The sequence below is a fragment of the Trichoplusia ni genome, chromosome 14 (assembly GCF_003590095.1).
Source record: "Trichoplusia ni isolate ovarian cell line Hi5 chromosome 14, tn1, whole genome shotgun sequence".
Taxonomy (NCBI): domain Eukaryota; kingdom Metazoa; phylum Arthropoda; class Insecta; order Lepidoptera; family Noctuidae; genus Trichoplusia; species Trichoplusia ni.
The window spans coordinates 8145325-8171523 of record NC_039491.1 but is presented as its reverse complement, the minus strand read 5'-3'; the positions used below and the strand labels follow the sequence as shown (position 1 = coordinate 8171523).

Sequence of the window (26199 nt, the reverse complement as noted above, 5' to 3'; positions counted from 1 at the left end):
GCTATTGTACTGTTTTATTTTAAGATGCTTTTCAAATGAGGTAGTGTTTGTAAGAAAACAAAGAGGAATGGATTTAATGTGCATATTCGTTTTACCTTTATTTCTAACATACAGAAACGTTCATGAAAATAGTATACAAATATTTCTAACAAACTTTTTTAACTGTGCTTTTTTATATCCGGGAGATAGATTTCTCTTTGCAAAAATGCAAATATGAATTTTAACACGCTTTCTGCATTCTATTTCTATATTAATAATAAACGCACTTACATACCCAAATTTAAAATATTTTTTTCGTATAAGTTTTTATTTTATTTAAAATATTATAAAACTTAACTAAATCGCACAGACAGCTGTAAAAAAAACAAATACGAATAACGAACAATCGCGTTCAGTTCATTTTATTCCATTGAATACAGATACTTCAGCGAAACAGATTCATATTCAATGCAATCCTGTATTATGTAGGTACCTAGATCTAGTAAATAACTGTGCTGGTAGTAAGACAGGCAAACCCTTACAATATTTAGTCGCTGCGGACCATTCTAGTTGAAGTCTGTCAGAAATCTGAGCGCGGTATCCACTGGGTACATTTCTATTCGGTTGAGAAGATATCAATTATTTCGGACTCGATGGGAGGCAGCCGCCCGTGACCCGATACTATCGAATTGCAGGAAGTCAACTTGCTTTGAATTCGTAAGATATGTTCACTGTACAGATACAAATACATTTTGAAGTAATGGAGTAAGATTAAACATCATTGTTGCTAAATAATAGAAATATTAATTTTCGCTTGATGAGATGATAAATTGACGGCGTTGGCGTGAATTGCTAATTCGATTCACGTCTGATCTTCCATATCTGTTGTTATCAGTATTAACAAGTTTTAATGAAAATGTATTATGCACGTAAAAAGAAGTATTTTTTTCTATATATGAACGTCAGTAATCATTCATTTAATTAGAGACAATTAGTGATTAATTCGTGCCTGAAGCAATTTTGAAACACTACACCATTTTTCGTGCGCCAATGTGTTCATCTGTTGTGTATCGGCTCGATATTTCTGAAAAGTTTAAAAAGAAAAAATAAATTAAAAAGTTGAATGAACAGGCTGAGCATAATATTTTGTAACGTGTAATCATTGGCATTAAACAAAGACATTACTAATAAGTTTCTTCATGATAAAAAACGTACCTCAAAATGGATACCGGAATCTTCAACCCTTGATAAAGTCATGTCTGCTCTTCACCTAAATATTTTCTGATAAAGACAAGTGCACGGCATCTGTCTGAACAACTGTCATAGTACACGGTTGGAATTCCGTCCCATAGTCAGTCAAAGGATATGGTGTCGAGACGTTTCGTATCGTCCAATTACTCCGTTAGCTAGAAATCGTTGGTATACCGCTGTTACTGACCCTAGGTGCCTTGTGTAACGTTAAAACTATTCGGTCTTCAAGTCAAGATATTTAAGCCGTAATGGCCGATAAAAATGTAAAAAATATGAAATGAAAATAACTAAACAAAGGTTTTTATTAGATTTCGTCGGAAATGAATATTGCCACATCATGAATAAACCCTTGCTGTTATTCATGTTTACAGGCAAAACGTAAAACTATTAGTAAACAGGCAATTCCAGCTCAATTAGTGTGAACTTATGCGGTCTTCTACCAACAGTTCTGTTGGATATTAAGTACATAACGAGAGTACGATACTTAAGCATACATTGAACGTAAAGCACAAGTATAAAGTTAGCTATGGTCAAACTTACACAGCGATGTACAGCGCGACAGTAAAACCCACTTTACCTCGATGTTAGTTCTTCGCTAAAACAGCTTAACCGGCCACTGAGCAAGCATTTATTATTTTGCTTAATATTACGGTAAATGGACTCTTAGAACTTAAGATGTGACTTTATATCACTTTGTAGTTTGAAATGAATTATTATGTTTATGTACTTTTGTGTGCTTTTCATGGTAATCTTCTGTAGACTCTTAAGGCTATTTCATGCGATATAGCTACGAAAAAGGGTTTTTGGAGGAATTTATAACTATATTTATATTTGATATTTTTGTTTTTAGAAACGACATTTTAATTGCGTGACAATGGTTGTACCTTGTTCCGTTTTTAAATATAAAGCCTTTCAGTGTTTGAATTACTTGGACATTTCATTATTTTTCAATAAACCCAGCATTTTTAAAACAAGATTTTGTAATATTTTAAATGGTTATTTTTAATCAATCCGTAGTTCGACAGTGGAAAAAAAATTAATCCGGCTGCGTTCTACGCCCAAAAATATTTTGCTGCTAGGTATTCAATGAACAAAAAGATATTTTTCGCCAATAGCACCGGTTTTAATCCTCTAGAATTGTATAAAAGGCATACCTATATTTTTTCAGGATGTAAAGCAAAGTCAATCCAAAAAGTATTATTCCTTTTTCCTGAATATATTCATAAAGCATCGTAAGCCTCCACCGGCCAGTTAGATATTTGTTTTTCATTAATAGCCGAAAAAAGCCGAACATTTCAGCTGACGTTAAATGTAGAAAATATTTAAAGAATGATTAATCAGAAAACCTTTTTGGACTAACATTGAATCGAAATTTTAACTCAATTCCGCACTACAAATAAACCGTATACGGTTTAATTGGCGTAAAAATAACGATGTAATTGAAATTCACACGTTGTTGAAAGTAATACCGAGCTCGATGTTTTAAAACCGACTCAATACTTGAAAATGATAATGAGGATACGGATGCGTGTTTTATGCTTAATTGGCTGTATTTTACTACTTTTTCGACTTGTATTCGTCAACAATCTTTTGTCTGTATGTCGTAGTTAAAGTTGCACTTTTTTCAGTCTCAATTTCCGATTTATTCATGAAAATGCATTTAAATCTGTGAAGTTTGTTTTTGACTCTCAGTAAATAATTTTCCCCTCCATTATAAGTCCATAAAGATGATTAACCCTCCCAAAAGACGACCGAGGCGTAGCATTTGTGTTAACGGATATGTTTTAGAAGTAACTGTAAAATGAATTTTATTTTAATTTTGCTTTATTCAAAAAACGAACACTTTTAAATATCAATCAAGTGTCAAGAAAACATTAGTTTTAACATTTAAGAAATCTTTATGCTATAGTATTTTTAAACAAAGAACGTTATGAAAGTTCTAAAAACTTTAAAATTGCTTATTGTTCGTATCGCGAACAGCGCTATTTGTCAATTTTATCTTTCGTTTTACCGTCAACGTTAAAATTACGCTTTAAAAATGAAAGCACTATTCTTGAAAGGCAATATATAGGAGAATGGCCTACCTATATAAAACTTAGGCGAGATATTGAATAGTAAAACTTCCCGAGCGTTCATATAAATGAGAATATTAGTAGAAATATTTTATGTGGCCATTGTTGGCGGAACTTAAGCAAGATTTCCCTCGGCTCCACAATTTATAATCAGCACCATGTTTCATTAATCTCCAGTCCTTTTTCGATAATGCACGCGAGTTTTGCTGCGCGATATGGAAAAGTTTGAAATAAATCTCAGTCTTGAAACATTCACTGCAACGAAAAGAATGTAATTTTAATTTCCAACGCGTTCATTCTCCCGCAATGTATGTATGATCAGAAGGGGGTGGCAAACAAAATATTTGTAACATTTTTAAACATTGCACTTATGTTTGCTCTTCAAAAAAGTTTATCAAGGTCTCTCATTACATTTGCTTAAAAGGAATTTTAAATTTAACGCCTGTAAAGAGAATAACTGATTACACTTTTCGAGCGTAATAAATCTGGTGCCAGTATTTCTTTTTAAATAAAGAAAATTATATTCTTAATTTAAAAAATTGACATTGTTCCAAGGCATGCAGAGAAGATAAAGTTTTTTTTTTTTAAATATTGTTTGACTGGCACGAAAGAAATGTCGACATGAAAAAAGGAAAATTGAAAACCAGAGTTTTGAATTTTTAATATTTTAATAATTCTAAATTTTTTTGTACACCAATATCATAAAATACGAGTAAGATTGTTAAAGATCCTTACACGTGTCAATCTGTAGTTTCTCTCGCAGTAAAGAGATAATGTTTTTCCAGTAATATTATGTAAACAACCGCGCCACAATTTTCCGTAGACATTATGGTTACCGAGGTTTTTATGATAACAATGATACAGATAGAAAACAAAGTTGAAGGGGAAAAGGATTTTCTTAAAGTATTCGTATCATAAGTTCAATGTATGTGTAAAATCGTTAAAATAGTACAAAATTACTATTTACACCAAAAAAACGATTAATATAAATTTTATAAAACATAAGTGTAGGGAAGAATTCAAAACAAAACAATTAATATTATGAGCTTTTGCAATGTCGTATTTAATTATTCCTATATTTGGTGTATTCAAATTCGTAAACGTAACCCACTAATCTTAATTTATAATTTCCCTTTCCTTTGCTCTCTTTCGCGACGCCTAAACATACATCAAAATAAACAGATATCCTTTAAGTACAGGCTATTTGGAGCTGAAACGGACTATTTCAAAAATATCCTTTCAAAAAAGTTTTTCAAACAATATTTTGCGGGTGGACAGAAAAGCAAGTAACATATTTAGCGGTCTATAGAACCTATACCGTAGTTGTTAAAATATTTATGAGAGGACCCTTTTCTCAAGGCTTTTTATACGAGTATAATGCCAGGAATTTACTGGACTGATCCTATAATGTAATTGAATTTACAATATCGATATACTGAACATAATTTGTAAGGGATTACGTGGTACTCGATTTATGAATAAATTTTCTGTTAATGAAAAGGTCATTATCTTACACATGTAAAATTGGATAAAACAAATACAAATTGTTTTATAAAAGTTTTCGCCGCACAAAATTGGTTTGTGCTGATCATCATTTAAATAGGACGACCATTTTATTTTAAATACGTCTATCTGGACCAGAACTCAATTGGTTTCCAGGAGAAAATAATTACTCTGTCAAGTAGAATTCCGAAAAATATCAGATTTGTATTTGTTATCTTATTGCGTTAACAGCAAACCGTGCGAAGAAATTTCAACATTTAGAGCTAGATAAATAGCTCTCTAGATAACAATCCCTATTTAACTACCTATCTTATTGTACTAGAAGAATTCTGTCGCTCAAAATTTTAACCTAAATATTACCGTAAAATCTTATCAGAATGCGTTCAGTTAATTAAGCACCCAAAAATAGCAACCGCATTAACAGCCTTCAAAATAATTAAAACTAACACACTTATCACGAAGATACCTAAAGTCGGATGCAATAACAATTATAAGGAAATTAAAATAAGAAAAACAATTAAAATTAGGTAAACTTATCCCCTTGGTTGGCACTCAAATCATGTAATTATTACCTAATAAAGCACCTACAGTTTTAATTACTAACGTCATATAATTTTGATAACCTTATATTGCACATTTAATTATATATTTTAAATTGCAAGAATTATTTATTTATCAAAATTTGTTTGCTTTAAATCAGGTTGCCTACCCAAATTTAGTTGAAGGAAAAAACATTAAGTTAATGCTAATTAATAACACAATAGCACTGATTAACGTTTTGATTGCATTAATTAGCAGAAGGTGGATGCCTACTGCTGGGTGGTTTTCCTTTAATTCATTGGCTATAGGTTTTTCCCATAAGTACAGTGCAATTTTAAATTGGCCCTTATCACCTCACCTAGCTTTTGAGTAATCTAACAGTATCCGTAGCAAGGAGTTTTAAAGAACTAGGTTGGTATCGAAACAACTTTTTTTGCTCTCGTAATCGGTACACCTTGTTAATAAAAACTATTTACTACTTAGATAATATTAAAAAAAACTTCTCCGGACACTTAAGGACAAAATTGATTCCGAACTAATCAAAAACTGGTCACCAAAATGTATTTAACCCCGAATCAAACTAGCATCGCCGCTGTAGGGTCAACCCTCCGACTATTTTATCAGTTAATTGAGTAGAAATGATCACGAAACCTTTCAATTATCTCGTTATGTTTTAAGAGATATGTATTCAAGCTGGAAATAATAACTAATCCCTTACCGTGGTTGTAGCGAAGCGGGGGTTAAAGCTAAATTCACCGTCGGAGTTGCATAGTTACCTGCGCAGAGGACTGCCCGCCCGGGGCCGAACTACCGCTAATTAGTTAGGTATTTTCACGCGAAAACTTCAATTAATTCCGTCAAAGCCACCACCGGCGGCCCGCTGGCCTTTTTGTTGGCGAGAAAAGTCAAAGACGCGCGAAAATCGGAATGAAGTAATGAAATTTCTATTGGAGAACCGTTTCGAAATCCCACGATTTCTTGACTCCCTTTGATTCCTTTCCAGTTAATCTGCACCGATTAAGTTTATGTTTGTGGTTGAATGTTTTTATTAAGTTCGGTAAGCTTGGCTGGTTAATTTACTCCGACTTTTAGTTGTTGAAAGCGACCGTCGCCGCGTCTGAACTACATTTCAATAGAAACTTTGGCAGACATTATAATCCTATAAAAACATGTATCATTATTGAGTCTGTCGTCCTCCTGTATAGATATAAAATATCGGTACAGCAAGGCGCGAACTCATCGAAGCGTCGCCGTCTACGGACGTCGGGATAATCTCATTGAAAGATTTGATTTTCCGCTAAATTACATAAAAGTAATGAAATACTTTCCCGGGATCTCGACAAACCCGGGAACATTGTAAGAACTTTACACTGATCTTATAAAATGTTCACACTTTTTTGTTTATCGTGTCATAAAAGTTTGTGTTCTTACAACTAACGGAGGCGGTACGCTTCTACTTAACTTATTGCTGGTAGAATTAGTTCCAAGTGAAAATCTTTGTGGCATCGTAAATATACGATTAGGTGTGATTGTAAAATGCGCATACAGTATCTCTTAAACACAGTTAATAAGTTTATTTTAATTAAAACAATTCCGAAGAGTGTAAAATATAAGTACGTAAAACCAATAGTTCAGTGAGATAGTTACATCAACCACAAATGAAAACACACAAACACTCCATGTTTATTCATGGAGTTAAGATCAAAACTTAACAAACGCCAAACCATACGTCTTAATAATCGTCTCCAGTGCAATTTGACGACACTAGTACCGACAAACTTTAACATTTCATTAGTACAGAGCAATAGCTTATAAGTGGAGTGTTTCACAGTTTAAGCGCACGCTATCGTCCTCTCCTCCCGCACCCACTCCCGCGAGGGTATATTCCGTGCCTCTTATTCAATTTGTGAGCGAATCAGTTCCGCCAACCCGATTATCTTTCACGTCGAGATTTATATGCTCACAAGAGAGCTTTTTCAGAGGTTTGCTCCAAGAATGTTGCAAAAATTTCATATTTGAAGCTTTCATGTGAATCTCGACATTTATTTGTGAGCTATTATTTTTCTCCCCTGTTTTATGGCAACGTTCGTGTGTATTGACGTGTTCTTTATGCTGTGATAATGTGGAATATGTCTCAGATTGTGAGGAAATCTAGAGAGTTATCAACAGAAGTTTTCTTGGAACATAAATACAACTATTAAACTATCAGTCACGCTTTATTGGCTCATTGTGCTCGCAGCGAGTCCGTGAGAAAGCAACTTGTACTTTTCTATAATGGGAAAGCACTTGGCACATGTACAGAGCAGTGAGCAAGAGGCCACTCGGCCCGGTAAACATTTGCCCAATAATTGCGAGTCCTCAGTTACGCTGCACGAATAAATATTCGCTCTCCCTGCGGGGAACGCCGTACATTCCTTTAATTCAAAGCATTTCTTTATTGGAGAAAAAGTCATGGAGCTTATTGTTTTATTAACGAATAACTTCGGAGATTCAGCGGTTTGTTTGTGTACTTGGCCCAATAGAAATCAACTTATCTGTTTTGTTTATGAGCTGAAACATTATGTAGGGAGTATTTTGTGTTGTAAGCTATTATACTCGTGTACGGAGTTTTACGACAGTTCGCGTAAGAGTGGATTACTTTGTTATTAAATAAAGTACTCTGTATAATGTGCTGACATAGATGATAAATAATTACGTTTGTGCTGCAGCTGATCACGCAATAACGTAAACATAATTAGGGAGTCTTAAACTTTGTATTTCTAAAAGTGATGATACGGGCTTTTATACTTAGTCGAATGTTTTAATACGTACCTAATTATGGGTATACAAAAGTAAGTACTAATTTGTGATTTCCAGTCCCTACTCCACTTTCCTCAGTTTACAATTCTTTATTAAAGTACCGCTTTTATTGCCAATAGAAATCACTCCCTTACAAAATATTGAATAAAACTCCCTGGTACTGGATAGCTTCAATAAAATTGATCTTCCATAGCTGAGAATCGTGTCCATTATTGGCGGCATTCAAGCAACGGGCCGGTTGTCAGCGACCATTCACATTACAGGCATTACTGAACATCCTTGAGTTGTCCTTTACAATACTTTTAAAGTTTTATATTTTCAAGACCGTTCTGAAGTAATTTTTGAAAAGTACTCACGAACTGAACTAAATGTTTTACAACTTTTAATTGATTCTTCAGTAGTTTTCTATTTATTTTTTAGGTATCCTCAAAATGATTGATAACTTGAGTACCTACATATGTCATATCTTAAATAACATAGCATTATATTCGTAACAATGATAACTACTGGAAGCAAACTTACAAAAAAACAGATCCATTGAAAATCTCCTCCTCTTTGAAGAAGGTAATTCTATTTCGACTAGTTATTTATTCTAGAAAATGACGTATATCGTGATGTACGTGGAACAATAACAGCATATGCTCAAAGCTAGCTAATCGAGTTGTCCGAGGTCTATCACAAGCTTCGGCACAAATAATAGCATTGTAAAAGCTACGGCTACTGAAATTCAGGACTTAAAAGCTTTCCAACTTTTTGTTTTATTCCTGAGGAAATAAATAACATCCCTGTAACAGTTTTATGTACCTACTGTAGCTTTTCAAAAATTTTAGATGCGGATGATGAATTAATGTTTTTTTTGTCATATATTATCGAATGTTTCACATGTTTTTTTTTTTCTTTGAAGCCGGTTGAAGCAAATCTCTAACTTCTTTATACTAAAAGAACACTTTCTGCTCCAAAGTAGCTTACTCAATAGTATGCATCTGAATATTTTTGAAACATATCAGTTATTTAACCAATTGTATATTTATAGTTCTATCTTTCCTGTTTGCTCGTTCCAAAGGTTGTCTGGAAGATACCTATCGCTATTAGCGATAAGGCCTCCGTTTTACCCTTACACTGAATATTATTAATAACTTGATTTCGTTCTATGATGCACAATATTCTATTCTAATTATTTGCTGTAAAAAAAGCTAAGAGCTCGAAATTTTATAAAAGTATTTATTGTCATTCCGATCCTGCATCAAAACACACACAATTAATACCCAAGTACGACAAACTACAAACGTAGCTTATTCTATGTTGTCACCAGAACTTGTTATAATTTACAAAGCAACGTCAAATAAATTTCGAAATTTCGTGAATTTCGACAGAAGTGCTGCGCCCAAAGCGCCGTGGCGCGTAGTCAAACGGCGAAACATTTTCACTCAAGTTACAACAACGTCACGAAATTATGTAACACACCAATTAACTGGGTTGCATTACGTGCCGATGGGCGCATACTCTTTGTCTGGACTAAAAGTATGGAGCATGAACTAGTTAATAAACTAACGAACTACGACTAACTAACTAAGGTAAGGTTAACTTTTGAAATACTCAGAACGTTAATGCGGTAGCAAAAAGTATTTTAGTTTAGTCTAGATATTTAGGTTAGTAAGATAACAGTCATTTTAGAAGGGATCTTTATTAGACTTAACAGAAATGTCTATAGTTATGTACCTAATGTGCAGTTGATTTGAATCCCAATAGAACTTGGCTCAGTTAAGAGGAGTATTTGGGTTCCAACCTCGATTTTCTCTACTTTCTTCTAGGCATTGTACCTAAATAAATACAAAAATGAAAAGTTATTTCAGAAGATGTGACTAAGATGACCTTATTGGCAGCGAAAATAATTCTATTCATCACAAGAGCCTGAAATGCAAAGTTCAAAAATATTTTTATGAACTCAAACATTTGAATCACGAGCTATTATGTAAGTGAGACAAGAAACCGAATCGACAGCGTTTGAGTTGCTAAAAGAGGGAAATTGGATGTTTCGTTCTCTTATTCGGTAGGTATTCAAAATTAAATTAACATTTAGTAGATATCAGATCAAATTGGTTCCTCGTGGGTTCAATCGCCTCGCTTCATGTTTATTTATTAGGCCCTTGAAAGGATGTGGGTAATAATATGCTGAGCTCAAAGAATTTGCATAACTAATTTGATGCTTAATGAGAGCATAGTGGAATGTTTAACCGGTGTGAAATAAGCTGTTTTCGTGTTAATCTTTAGCTTATTGTTATACACGTCGTAGGTAACGGGTTAAATTATAAATTAATGGAAACGTCTTTGAAATAAACATGCTTTTAGTTTTCAGTACATAAGATTTAAGATGAATTTACAGTTTGCAACGATTGACGTTCTTAAACTGTTTTTTTTTCTTAAATTGTGAGAAAGAAGTAGACCTAAATTCGGAAGGAAGTATACAATCTTTAAAAATAGATTAACAATTTAACACCTCATTTAAATTATACTGTGTCGTTGTAAAATACGGTCTATTAAGAGCCTTTAAATGTTTATCTCGTAATAAAACTAATTGTGTCAGGTCATTACATCACTCAATAAACACCTTTAAACTGTGCTAAAAAGTACAAACACATTTAATAGAAACGCGTGTATAAGTGTTATTACATTATAGATAGGTACGAAAAAATACGGTACAAAAAAATAAGGTACAGAAAAATTATAAAAAATTGACACCCATAATATTTTTGACTGTACCAGCCTCTGCTTAACCTCGATTTTTATGTTTTATTTTTTGTCATATCATAAACAGTAATGAATGACATATAGTAATAGCGGTAATGTCAACTGTCTATCTGCCAAAATTCATGAAATACCTACACAGCCTGATAAAGATACTAGGTTTTGTTTTTATGCTTTGGATAGGAAAACCCTAAAATACCAAAACGAAAACGAAATCTGAGAAATATAAAACAAACACTTTTACTCTTGCAAAATTAAGAAGTATTTTAACTCGATAAAGAACTTTGATTGTTCGAAGAAACGGCTTTTAACATTTCGAAATTTTCGGATTTCGAAACTGCCATTTGTGGCTTCCATTGTAAAGAGTTCGCGAGAGGAAATTAGGAAATAATAATGTTGAAATCTGTTCTTGTTACTGTTTTATTTCGTATTGCTACACAGGTACGTCGTTTTAAGCAATTCCTTTTTAAATTTCATATTTTGCTCTTGTTCTAAGTTAATCTTTAAGCTAATATTTTCAGCTGAAAAAATCGTGTAATTTAGACAAACAGGCTAGTTATTATTAAGGCTGCTCTTTCGTAAAAAGCTTGAAAAAAGCGTGCAAATGAAACAACTTTTCGTCGCACTTACAGAGAATTTATATCTGCAAAAAATAGTTAGTAATCTACATGATATGATACGCAATTTGGTTTAGCCATAATTTTTCTATTGGCATCACATAACAAGTAAAAAAATCCCCAAATCACCTCCAATTCGTAGAGATAAAACTATTTTACTGCTTTATTTTTAATAAAAGAACATTAAAAAAAATCTACTGCTTTGCAATATATATTAAAATGATTTGGTTTGGTTACTTTTTAAAAATATGTCTGATTTCTAGAATAACAATTTAAAATGCGTCCCGTATAAATACTGCATCTATATCACCCCCGCACTCGTCCAAATGCACAAGGTCACTTACTCAATACTCAATACAAGCCTTAAATCAACATCATCATATCAATCACATCTCACTGGTTTTTTTTTAATAACAGAGTAGTCGTTAATTTAGACAACACTTCTGAATTTTAAAAATGCTAAAGATTTTACAGGTCGTGCTATTAAGCACTACTTGCTACTACTACCTACCTACTATAATGATCTATGAGTTCTAAAAAAAATCATTTAACAAAAATATTTTAAAGTTAACCCTGCATGACTGAAAGTACAGGTACTCAGAAGATACACAGGTACAGGTACACATTAATTTGTTTCAATTATATAAATGCCAACAGTATATAAATGTCGCAACTCTCTGTTCGCTATTATTCTCCACCTACCCACCTGATTGAGATTGATAAACTACATTAGAGTTTGGCTCAAACATTCTACCTGTACATTGTACATTCGAGGTCATTAATATATTCAAGAATTCAAAATGTCGTTAAGCGTTTCAATGCTTAATTCTGTAGTACTAGTAGGTAAATGTAAATAAATACGTGAAATAATTTAACGTATTTTTTTTTAATAAAACCAGGCTCGAATCTTTGATAATTTCAATTATATAAATGAACTCAACTGTACAATGTACAGTCAAGTTACACAGATACGAGTAGACAAGACAACTTACCTTTTGATACCGTCGTCAAGTTCATGACGTCACAACATCAAACATCAATGGCATGTCCCGTTTCAGAAACACTATACTAAAAGGAGCCCAGCTCTGTGTACAATCATAGTAGTTCCGTTGCTCAAAACATTATAGCTATCGGACTCTTACAAGTCTCCTAGTTCCTACAAGAAGCATCGACGTCCATCAGCTGTCGTGCTATGAAAGAGCTTTATAACATCTGGAGCAGCAGAAGGTATAATACTACATTTATCTGAACGGTCTGCGTAGCGACAGTGACAAGTGTTTCCGTGAGTGGCGACCGTTATGTTTAACAATGGATACCCTACATCTCTTCCCTCACTATCGCGGTACAAACCTCTTTCTACATGATTTGTAAAGGGTTCCGTTTCAAACAATATTGTGTCTTGTTGACGTTTGGATGAATCAATGAACTTTAGTTTATCAATTTACTTGGACTGGGGACATTATCGGATTCGTCCGCGCTACCTATGTCAAATACTGTTACCCACAACGTGAAGGGAAACCAAGTTTGTTCAATTGTCTGTATTATTCGTGTAGGATAGTTTAGATGGTATTTCTTTGCCTAGTATTGTACCGTTTTCAATTAGAATACTATAAAGTCAATTGAATTTTATTAATTCTTTTTTAATTATTTATCGGTTAAGTTAAATTCACAACGTAATTAAATTTCTTTAAAAATATATTTGAACAATTATACGTGTGAATATTTTGAATAATATTCAAACATTTAATAAGTTTGAAAAGTTAAACGTTCATGAAATACTTAAAAGAGATTCCGTTTTTAAATAAAAACAGACTTCAAAGCAGGAAGAGAGTAAGTATAAAGTTTTTCAGCAATTTTTTACGACCTTAATAAGCGGGTACTCTGTTAGTCACTTTTACGAAACAATATAATTTTTACACAAAAATTGTTTTGACGCGCTCCCTAAAAAGGTTATATTTCCATCAGACGTTGAATTTTCCGGGACGATGTTGCATGTTCATAATAAAGTGTGACAAATAATTTTCAAGTTGAAAGAGACACAAAGTTTTCTCATTGCAGCAAACGAACAAGTTCATAATTATTTGTTAGCCTCAACGAACTACTGCGCAATTTTAATTGAAACAAAACAACCGAAATATGAAACGCGCTTGACCTGCCATTGAGAAGTTAATTTACTGGTGTATTGTGAACTTAGCTGAACACTGAACAGTTATTATCTTTACTTTGTATATTGTTAGGATCTGTTTCTTCGATTGAATAAATTGGTAACTTCGTAGACTTGACTCAAACGTACGAATAAAACCAAATTGAATTGTAAATATAGAATAACAGTTCATTTCCAGATCTTTCATAAATTATTATGGCTGTAGGTACTCAGTGTTGCGGAAACTTAAATTACTTTTTCGTGTGTATTTTATTCATTCCGAAAGTCTATGAAGGTTTTATTACGGTACGTACATTATGTGTTATTTTTTCTGGTGACAAATATTACTATTGGCATTTAGAGTGCTTCACCGCGTTACCTGCCAGACAGGTGAAATTATATAAATGTGGAATTTGAGGACAAATCCCCTGTCAGATTCAGACGTGGTAGAAATATTCTAGACATTTCATTTTAAAGTTTTCTTTTCAGATATAACAAAGATGGACAGTCTACACACGTCATTTCTTTTTCAGTTCTTTGAATTTGAAATTTAAATATCGAATACCTTTGGAAGAATGAACCTTTAAGACAGATAATGATATTTATCTATACTAATATATAAAGCTGAAGAGTTTGTTTGTTTGTTTGTTTGAACGCGCTAATCTCAGGAACTACTGACCCAAATTGAAAAATTCTTTTTGTGTTGAATAGACCATTCATTGAGGAAGGCTTTAGGCTCTAAACCATCACACTGCAACTAAAAGGAGCGAATATACAATGGAAAAGGTGAAAAAAACAGGGCAGGTATAAATCATAACTTATATATTCTACCCACGGGGACGCAGTCGCGGGCAACAGCTAGTTTTCTATAAACACGAAAGTATGACGTAAAACTAAAATTCTGAAGGAATATTCTAACAGTTTAAATACATTTTACAAACAGTTTTTCATATTAAATTACAAAAATGTAATATCTATCTCAGCTACTTTCAATCAAGACTGGATTCAATTTCAACCTGTCCACAACATAAGCGAAAGCGAAGTTATTTTATTAAATTCATATCGTAGTTCACAACATGGGGATCCAATTAAAAACTATCGATATTAATTAAAGAACAGTTTAGCTTGCCTGGTCACAATGCCAAGTAACTTGGTACATCGTACCTGGTCGTTCGGCTGACTCTGTCAAACTGAAAATTAGTTTCCGAATTCTGATGAAAACTTTAATTGATTCCTCAAAGCCAATATGTGGTCGGCAGTGCTCGGTCGGACGGAAAGTCAATGAGTTCACCCTACTAGATAGGACAACTTTTGTAATGATGTTTCATTTAACATGTGTTTGTCGAGTAAATACACGATGACCCATTACTTGGTCTGTGTATATTGTAACTACAGATATAGACGTTTCTGAGGATATTGTGTAGTTTTGTTGATGTTTGGTTAAAATAAGAGCATCGTTTTGATACAATATGAATTATGCCAAAACGATATAAAAATGAAAATAAGAAATTCAATTAAAATAAGACTCATATTCAGTAAATATAAAGTTAATTAGGTAACTGTTATAAAAAAGATCGTTCTAGTTCATTACTTTATCGGTACTTTTAAAATTTATACGAAATGGATTTTTATCGACAGCCGAAATACACTATTACCCACAATACTATCTTAGTAAACTACAATCAGCCAAACCATCAGTTTAAAACTCGGTATCTCGAGAACAATCATTGGCAGTTAATTCACGACTCACGTAGAATTCCATACATAAATACATGGAGGTGCGAGCGCTGAGGTCGGTATTATTGTTTGGTGTGCCATTCTTCTTAACGTTCGCAGGAATCTGATTAATAGCAGCAATATTCGGGCTCTCCCCAGTATGGACCGCAAGAATTGTTCGTCCGGTGCTCAGCTGGAGTTTGTGTGTGCTGTCATAACTCAGGGTGGGACTATTAGCGGGGTTACACGTTAAATGTTCGATAGTAGGCAACGAAGATATAAAACTCATAGCACAGGTCTGCAGACTTATAATGGAGGTCGTATAGCAAATGATACTTCAAGCACTTGAATTTGTAAAGTTATTGTCTTACAAGTAGAGTAGGCGTAGAGCTGCGTCACGGAATATATAAATGCCTCCTTCACCACTATAATAGACTTATAGGAGGTGGCTTTCTGATAATGTACTAATGTCAACTACGTAAATATTTCTTCAATTAATACAAACCATGAAAATAGAACCACATTTTTTTCAGTTCAAACCTTTTTTTTTTTCAACCAGTCATACCCATCATACAATTTAAATAATCTAAAAGTAGGTATTGAAAAATGGTAAGCATTTACTGAAATTAATGATTCGATTTTCAATTACTCAAAATATAAAAAAAGAATATTACAACCAGCCAGCTACGGCCGTTTGTATATAATATGCGAAAATATATTTTAGCCGGTGAATGTTATCTTTCAATCTGAAAATTGGCAAGTCATTTTATAAAGGAAATAAGTCCCTATTCTGCACATTGTTTACTTTATGGCTATACTTGGTCTACAGTTGTTACAATGATAGCTTATTCAAATTTGCATTGTTAATTTCCCCCGTAATAATTGATTTGATCAATAACATCAATGTTTGAATTGAAATACGTACCTGAATGCTCATAATTCTGATAATCCTAATCAATTATTGATTTGCAGGGTTTAATAATAGTGTCAAGGTTTTTAAATTAAATAAGATGCTATCTTACCAGCGGGAGCGAAAGATCCTAGCTATGCTATGCGTTTATGAATAACTTAAGAAAATTACCTTAAGTCGCTAACATTACTACTGCTATGCTAGACTTCTTGCAAATACCTCCTTAAATTATTCAGAAAAAATAACTTGTAATTTTATTGGGCTTCCAAACTATTTTTAATATTTTATTTATTTAACTGTTCTGTAATAAGAACACTATACGCTGAAGTTAATATCATAATTCAAAATTATTATTTTTTATGACACAACACACAGTACAGCCATATTTCTACAAACGAAATAAAGAAAACTAAAACAGTCTTGTCAAGTGCGAATCGGGCTGCCAAAATTTCTATTAGCTATAACGATTGTTGCAGCTTCACAGAATACTACACAGCTCTAGTAATGATTGTAGACATTCAGCATCAACGAATTCTATCACCAAATAAATCGTACGCCATCATCAATCAAACACCACCGTACATTAGGCACCTAACATTAGTAGGGTGGGAATTAACACTGTTTGCGGATAGGTCTGTGGCAGCCATTGAAAACAATCGGCAATCGGCATGTTAAGAGGGTATCTATTTATTTAGCGGCCTCGTGGGATCAACCAGAGTTGCGGCCAACGATAGCTTATTTGCCAATTTGCATCATTAATGCGGCGCGCTTAATTGATTTAATATGTAAATGTCCCGATAAAATTTTGTTAGCTGTTCACATCGATTACTTTGTATTGTGATATTTTATAATGGGGTGCGAAACATCGTTTAAAGGTGTCTGGTATTATCGTATGTCCTTTCCTAAAGTTAAGACCGCAAGAAGGTTTAAAACAGATTGAATGTAATGTTACAAAACTGGGTATGCTGTGCGACCAGTTTAAACAATCCTTTAACGTGACGTACCATCTCTACAAATCAATTTCGGAAATGAACCACAGTAAAACTAGAATCAATTCAAATCAGAAGAAGTACCAGCATCAAAATACGGTGTTCAGTAAAAATCCACTCACTCGGGTACGTAGTTTATTTTATTTTTAAACTAACGATTAATTCGAAATAGCCGAACCTCATAAATGCTCGGTACGAGGGAGCAGCACAATGTTGGCCGCGAACAGTTTCACCGTTTTCACGATGTTCATTTTGCAGCCAAGAAAACTCTTTAATACTCTCGAATTGAAATTCGCAAACCTAGTTTTTTTCCAAACTTTACTTTTTACTACCGGACCGTTTGGCTTGACGGCGTTAGCAGGGTGGGACACGTTTTTCATTTATTTTCTTAATACTGAGTCAAGGTACTAGGATCACATAAATGTTGGGAGATTCCGAATTCTTACAAGAGAAGTGTACGCGCGCCAATGTTAATTGTGTCGCAAGCAACTAACTGACTTTATACTTGGTAGTCGTGACAACGCGGCCTTATGTTTGTCAGCGTATTTCTGATCTTTTTATACTGCCAAGATTGACTCTTTATTAATCTTTCTCTACAGATTACTCCTCAATTTCACCTAACAAAAAAGTAATACCTACAGACAAAAACACTTCTTACAGAATTTACTCAGTAAAGAGTCAAAGTTTTCAATTAAATGGAAGTTACTTGAAGATCAACATGCAAAGGCCGCAGTATTAAAACTGAAGCAAGGTGTGCTGAGATGGAAACTATAATACGCTCAATAAGGCTTCTCCCGCTGTTGCTGCAAATTTTTCTGTTTCCCACAAAACTTTGGATGGAATTAGCATTTATCGTCTATAGATGGGATTAAACGCCTTTGAGCTGAATTTTTATAAAGTATACTGCAAGCACTGCACTACTTTGTTGAAAATTCTACGGATTTTGTTAACAGGGTGAAAATTTTTAATCATATTTTAGTGAGGATATTAATTTGTTTTGTAATCATTTCGATGATAGTCTAACAATTAAGAGTATTAGGTAAAAGTATTTATGAACACACAATACATAAGAATAAGTTATAGGTTGATTGAATTACTTACACTAGTGTTGCTAAAAAAACATCAGTAATATAGTTAGGGATTCAACACATCGGCCTGAACAAAAGCGAGTAGGTACACACAAAACCTTTTACAGATGAAAAAATTTAACTATTACAAAAATTTTAGAACAAATAAAAAATATTCTCACAAAATAACCCTTTGTACACTGCGCCGCTTTTCGGAGGGGAATCGAATGACGAAATTTGATTCGACAGGCATTTCGTTTCGGTTAATAAAAGGGGTCGTTTCGTTTGATCCGATTTCAAACAATAAAGATTAGCACTTCGCTATGAACTACTCAAACTTGGGTGTTAATTATAGAATGTCATCAATAAAGACATCTGGAAATAAGGTAGGTACCCAATTAAAGAAAAAATCTTATAAAGGCATTTTCAGACGCATCATAAATTCAGAACTTAGGTCTTGTAAATATTTTCAAACTATAATTAGAATGGCTTTGCGGTTTTATGTATAGATTTTATGCACGAGGTGCAAGTTCGATTCCAACTCAGGCAAGTACCAATTAAACTTTTTAGGAGTTATTGAAACTTTTTTAATTATTCTAAGATACCAGTGACAAACAGTTAAAGAAACTTGGGTTAAAAATATTGGGATCCGACATCGCCAACCCCCTGTGAGGGTAGAGATCAATGCTTCAAAACTTCCAAACCCAACAGTGGGCATAAGTATATAGACTGGTTTTATTTTGAAGGGAACTAATGTTTAAAGATGCAGGCTTTGTTTTCTGTAAATTATGTAACACATAACGACCAAGAAATACCTAAAAAAAAACAACCTATAGGTAGCCACTTACTTACATACGTTTTAAAAATAATAAAGACTTCCAAACTCTTTGTTTAACAACTACTTTATTCTATAATGTCATATGTTCCGTAATTTCCTCATGTGATATGTCGACTCTTTACGACCATTTAGTCGCTCTTAAAAGTAAGTTTTTATGTGAATGTATACTTTTGATAGTAAACATTTAGAGTACACCATGGAACCTCTAAAAGACTTGAAACTTAGTGGAAATGGATTCAATCTGCTTAAGAAAGTCGTTTTGTATTATCCCGTAGGTGTAAGTAGCCAAAAACTTTAATAAACCTTTAAACCTATACTACTTGAGGTGACCCAAGCCTTCATTACAAAACAAATGTAAACAACAAAAATTGTTATTGTTGAATGCTTAATTATTTAAGGTGTAGAGTAGTTGCTTCAATATTATAATCTTAGGATGACGAACAGTTACTTCGCCTTATTTAAAAGGTGAAGAAAAAAGTGAATAGTAAAAACTAGTGATGCTATTTTAATAACGATTCTTGACGATTTTGTACTTAGCATTGGACTACATCACTATGGCGCAGATCAAAACCGTTTTTATTCTAATAGTGCACTTTTATGACAACACTTTTGTTACGAAACACTTATGCTTAAAACTAGATATCATAATGTAATTAAAATATATTATCTTTGCATTTCAAAGTTTTTTTACGTAGCGCGTACAGAGCATAATAAAGGTTACATATAAGACTGATGAGAGGATAAAAGCCTCCACGCATTAGAAAGATCAAATTCTCACACTCAAAAACAAAATTTTTTTTAATGTTTACCGCCTTTAAGTATGTAGGGATAATAACACACTTTTAAAAGGGTGCGTAAATTTATTCCGACGTTTTCGATACAATAAAAGCTTTCAGCTTTCTTTATACACATATCTACGCATATCTACGCATATCAACGCATATCTACGCATATCTCCACAAATTTTCTTATCATAAAATCACAATGCAATCACAAATTTTGTTTCCGATTGTATAAATATTCTTTATTCGGTTTACATGTGCTCTTTCACATCACCCTTGTCTTATCCTTCCTATTGAATATGTTATATCTTTGTTATGTTTTGTTCAATCATGTATTTATAGAGTATGTTTCAATTTGGTTACTCGTCTGAAAAGTGCTGTTACGCGTGACGCGTCACGAGAAAATATTTTGAATGATACCAAGTTTTCAAAGTACCCAAGTTATTTAAATTCTTGACCTGTTTTCTATGTAAGGAACTATAGTTATGAAGGTTTAATATTTGATATAGAGGTAATTAACTAGGTCGGAGGTAAGTAACTAAATTAATTATGAAATTATCTTAATATAAGCTCGCCTTAGGTATTCCCAATTATTGAAAGGTACTCATTGTCTCTTTTCTTCCAGGCGTTGCTTCTACTTTTCACTTTAATATTTAGGTACTTAACTTTGTAGAACATAGTATGAATTAACAGCATACCTACCGCTTAATTCATATCAATACATTGAAGATAACCAATAAAAATCCAAGCAATCAGTTATTCAGGCAATCCAAGCGCACTTATACGAAAGTTTCGTATTTCTCAATTTCTTTTATTCCGCGGACATCTGTCCTGTTTCCGGACCCTTTTCTACCCTTGTCCGGGGTCCGGCACTATTTACCTGTCAATGTCTTCATAGTTTGTTGTCAATATACCATTTGAATGCGACGCCTTTATATCTATAAACTGTTTGTATTTTTCTCGTATCGTGTCGCGCGCGTAGTGTGAATTCCTTTTTGGTAATATCGTGGTTGACATTAGGGGAGTTCCTTTTTTTCGTTAACTTCCGATTCAGTTTCGACGTCAAACAATTAATGTAAATATAATAGATCTAAATTTAGCAAAGCGTTCCACAAATGTCTCTTTTCATTCACACAAACTTGTTTTATCACAAACACGAAACAGTTATCTCCATAACATGACGTAACCATGTCCAATAAATATAAAATGCCCATAAAGAATTAACTCGATCCCGAGAATAAGGTTAGCGAAAAATAAAAGGAATGTTTAACTCCGATACATCTTTTGATGCTACCCAAAGATAAAATGAACACAAGATTCCCTCAGCTTGTCCATAATAGTCTAAACATGATAAAGTAAATATTTACTTTGATATTCTGTTTATTCAATCCTAACGTCAACTTTAAGTGCAAAAAAAATATTTGTGTCAGAGACGCTTATTAAAGCCACCGCTGAAAGAGGTTCTTAGGAAAATTTTGGGTGTAACACAAAAGACATTTTGCTCCCTGAACCCACTCGAGGACGTCAAGTATGGCCAGGGATTAAAGCCAAGAAAGCAGCTTCGGGACAGATTACTTTGCTGTACGAAATATAGAAATACATTTATATAAAACTAATCTTCGATTGCTTTTGACGTCAAAGATGATGATTGTGTTCTTCCCTTTTATAAAAGTGAGTTGAATTTTGTTCATGACAGCGTAACACGCGATTGAATGAAATGTCTTTCGTTAAGGTCTATCGGGACATACCGAACTGAATAAATGGAATAAACATCCAAATTAGTTAGTAATAATAATTTCGTTATAACATGCCCAAGTTAGCTCCACTACTGAGCAAAGGCAAGAGATTCCCAGTCCTTCACGTAGGAGTCGAGCTCATCTTGCAGATTTAATACTTTTTCACTAAAACTTTAAGGCCAATCATCTAGAATATTCCAAGATTAAAAGTACGTTAACCAGAACCGAAGGCACCTCGCATAAAAAAATTAAAGCCATAAAAACAAAAAGAAAAACAGATAAATATAACATGAATAAAGCATACATGATACAAATATTTTCCACTAAAACGGTTGGTTAGCGTTACCTCGTGGCACTCAGGTCGTGACGTGGAGGCGTGATGGCAGGCCCCGAGGGACTCAAATGTAACATTACATTACCTTACCGAAAGCCGAGCAGGAAATTCTTTTACCTAATAGTCGCATTTGACATCGACACATCAATGAAACGACTTTCGTCTGTGAGGTACCATTAACCAGCTACTTTCGTGTACTATGAATAAATTATATTAGTGTAGTCATTGCAAACAAGCATAGGTGTAGGCTTTTTACTGGTGAGCTCAGGCTCAGTAGTAGGATGAACCTTCAAAAAGAGAGATTCAAACCTTCCCCATATGATAGGAACCATATAGGGAAGGTCTTAACCTAGATTATCAAGCTCTGCAGGTTGGCTATTTCAGATTCTGTTTTTTTTCTTTTTTATTGTTTTTCTTCGCCGTTTGTCAGTGATGTTTAAGAATTATTGAGAAAACATTCTAAGTAAACGAAAAATTAATTTTAGTACTTTGCCTTCGTTACGATCGAACCTGCACCCTTTGCATACAAATAAATACACAAAACCACATTGCTAAAATATGACCTACATATAATGATAATTTTATTCATGACTAGCAGAACCTTGATTGTGCTATAGATATATATTTTGAACAGAACAGACTAACAAGAGTTCAGTTATAATCACAGCTTTAGTATCTATTATAAATGTGACATACTCACATGAACAATGAAATCATTCTCAGCGCCTATTTAATTGTTCCTTGTGCATGTCTTTTATGTTGCTGCATAATTATTAAAAGGCGCTGTAAATAGACTTGGAGTAAATCCTAAAATATAAGATACATACATTACTTTACAAGTAATTTACTTGGTTGTTTCTAAATATTACCAAAATGATATATACATAAAACCTCTGTCCCTATTCTCTTCTGTTTTGCCGTACAACAAAACTTGCTTATAGATAAGTTTCAAATATTATTATTGTAGAAAGCAAATTAAGTATTAAAAAAAAATAGCTTCCATAGCTACTCTTAAGTTCATGAACACCAATATTTTCTTTTATATAGTGTAGAAGTTCAAATAAAGAGATTGTGACCATCTGTTTGTATTAGAAAAAGTATTTTTCCTACGCATGAAGACAATCTCTTTTGTATAATAATATAAAAATATTTTACTATTCTAGCTTAAGTAAAAATATAAAAATAACATTTTCGAAACACAATACCTAAGGGCAAGGTAACAACTTAAAGAAAGAATAAAATATAAAAGCCCTTCTTAATACATGAATGGAATTGAAGGACAAAAAATGTGTTCAATATTTAATTTTGCTTAAATAAATATACCAATTATTACCTATTTAATTTTCATTAAAATTTTGAGGATTTATTATTATTGTTAATGGGGGCAAACGTAAATCAGTTCAAATGAACTGATTCGTCGTAAAATACTAAATAGTATATGATCTAGAAATTAATAAGGTCCTACATGTATTAATAAACGATTTTTACTAGATTATTCAAAAGACTAGGTTTTGGCTGATATTTCGGTCGCATGAATGTTTGTAATTGCCATGGGAAGCGACATGTATCCTCTCATGACTTCTAGCTTTTGTCACTCTAAACAATAATCCTATAAAATGTAAGCACACTTTTAAATAATAAAGTCCGATATGCAGTGAAACTATACATAGAATAACAAATAATATTTCGACGCCTAAATAAACAAACACTGCAACGTTCACATCAAAATATAAACACATTAATATAAAACAAAGCTGCGGTGAAAATCGTATTATAAACCATGAAATAATATATTCAACTGTAGTTGGTTCCGTACATAAAGCACACTGGTTAATGGCGCTAGTTAACACCTCCTAACTAGACGTTTTAATTAAATTTTACTCTACATTGTAACAATTTAACACCCGTCGTGTTATAAAAAGTTATGTTAATAAGATCCGCCCTTGGTTATACGCAAGCTGTAAATCAGGCCTCTTTTCATTTTGGCAGAACTGTCTGTTCATTTCTTTTCCGCTCAGGGAGGAATTAAACTTGTCTATGAGCAATTTTAAGCTTTCTTAAGGCTTTAAAAATTAAACAGTCTCTTTTCGCGCCCCGAGATGTAATTAAAACGCGCAAGATACGGTGCGCTATGTAGGTATAGTAATAATGACTTTATAGCAGACAATGAAGCTGAGCTAGTGTTAAAATGTAGATTATTATAAACAAATTTTGAGAAATTGAAATTTTAAAATAGAGTAGTAAAAGAAGACTTTTAACCTTTTTGTATTTACATGAATGAACTCAATGAAAATAATATTGGGCTTGTAATCTTAAATGTGCTTTCTCACGTTGATTCTAATCTAGGTCCTCGATTATTACTGTAGATACTGACGTCAATTCAGAAATCCATAAAAGATAATTTATTTTTAACGAAAAGGCATACCTAAAGCCATAAATGCCACTAAAAATAATTGTAATAGAAGCTATAAAGTGCATACACATCAAAACAGAAATAAAATCAGCACAGTTATACCTCATTCGCAAGCAATAACTTAAAAGTTTCAATTGAAAACATTTATCGCAGCAAATAGATCTTGGAAAGTTAAAGCTTGGGGTGGCGATAAACGATTGCCACTATAAAACTGAGTTGTGACCCCAACTTAGATGATAGGTAAGATAAACGTGCAGTTAGATTCGTGAAGAAATCACTGAGCTTGAGAGTACTGTAAGGGTGCAATCTTGAAAAGACTTAAAGACCAGTCTTTGAGGACATAGTCTTCCAGTTTGTTTTTGTTTCCGTGGCCGTTATAATTATTCGATCTAGGGGATATCAACCCTTAAAGTTTGGCAGTTGCACTTGTGAAAGCTCGAAACTGCTCTACCCTAATCAGTGGGTATTTGACTGCACAGAAAGCCAAGTGATTTAGATGAACAGACCAAACCTACTGTTTGTAAGAAGAAACGTTGCAAGTTCGACACATGTGTCATACAAGAGTTTCTGAGATCCAAGACTTTTTTTCCTGAGTCTGGATGTCTTTGAATTTCTTTGTGCGGGAACCCTAAAAAATAAAAAACTTCTTATTATTTTTTGTCCACAACTGTCTCCTATCTAGTGAAAGTAGGCTTCCTAATTAGCCCAATAATCAACCCGATAAATTACTTATTGAATCATATCTTTCAGATCTTCCAGTTTTGCTTACTAAACTAACTAGAAAGTGGTCAATAGTTTGGAAGGCACCAAACCGGTCGTTTTCGCAAAACACACATTTCTTCACATTACCTCGACTTCTGTCCGTTCCCGACAGGAGTCTTTAGTATTTACCTAGTGAGTAGGTGTTCTTTGTGCATCTGACACCCTCGCGACAAACGAACCTACCCTCTTAGTGCAGGAGTCGTATTGTTAAAGGTAAAAAGTGCTTAAGTGTTTAGGAGTCGTAATAGTAAACTTAACATTGGAATTGTGTACTTGTGTAAAAGTGTGCATTGTATATTGTTCTTGAATTTTGTATTAACTTAATGAAAAATTCAGTTATTGAATGGGATAATTAACAAAATTTTGAGTAAAAATAAATTTCTCTCACTTTAATTTCTAAATGAATTTCGTTAACACCTACGCAGTGCTAAATAAATGTTTTACATCTTTTTCTCAAAGAGTAACTTATTGAAGCAGTTATCCATCTAATATATAAAATTATCTTGTCACAGTGTACGTAATGGAACTCCTCCAAAACGGCTCGACCGATTCCTATGCTGTTCCTATTGAGTAGGTCTGAGATCATCTGTTATTCGTGCCCCATATTTTATTTTTTAACTCCCTGGAATTCATTTGTATGGCAAAATAATGTTTGCTGCATGAGCTAGTAATAATATAAACTTTCATACCGTATAACAACTTTTTTTTCTGAACATCGCGGAAAATTAAACAGACACGTGGAATCACACGCGTATCTATTTCGTTACCCCAATTTAATTTCCATTCGCTCAACTAGCATACTCAAATGAAAACAGATTAGTGTTGTAGCAATGAGCTCGCAAACTACCACTAAATATGCACAGCTACGACCTTTAACTGCGGCCCACTAAAGCAGGCTTTGTTTGATGTGGACACGTATCGCGATGATGACGCTAAGTTTTTGTTTAACACCAGTGTGAATCACTGATATTGCTCTAGCTAACGAAATATTGTGAATGTAGAG

General features: G+C 33.4%; 1 protein-coding gene across 1 annotated transcript in view; it reads left to right on the top strand.

Moving 5' to 3' along the window:
• The window catches only part of LOC113500475 (poly(rC)-binding protein 3), a 172659-nt gene that overhangs the window by 112226 nt on the left and 34234 nt on the right, over nucleotides 1–26199 (top strand). The window lies entirely within an intron of this gene.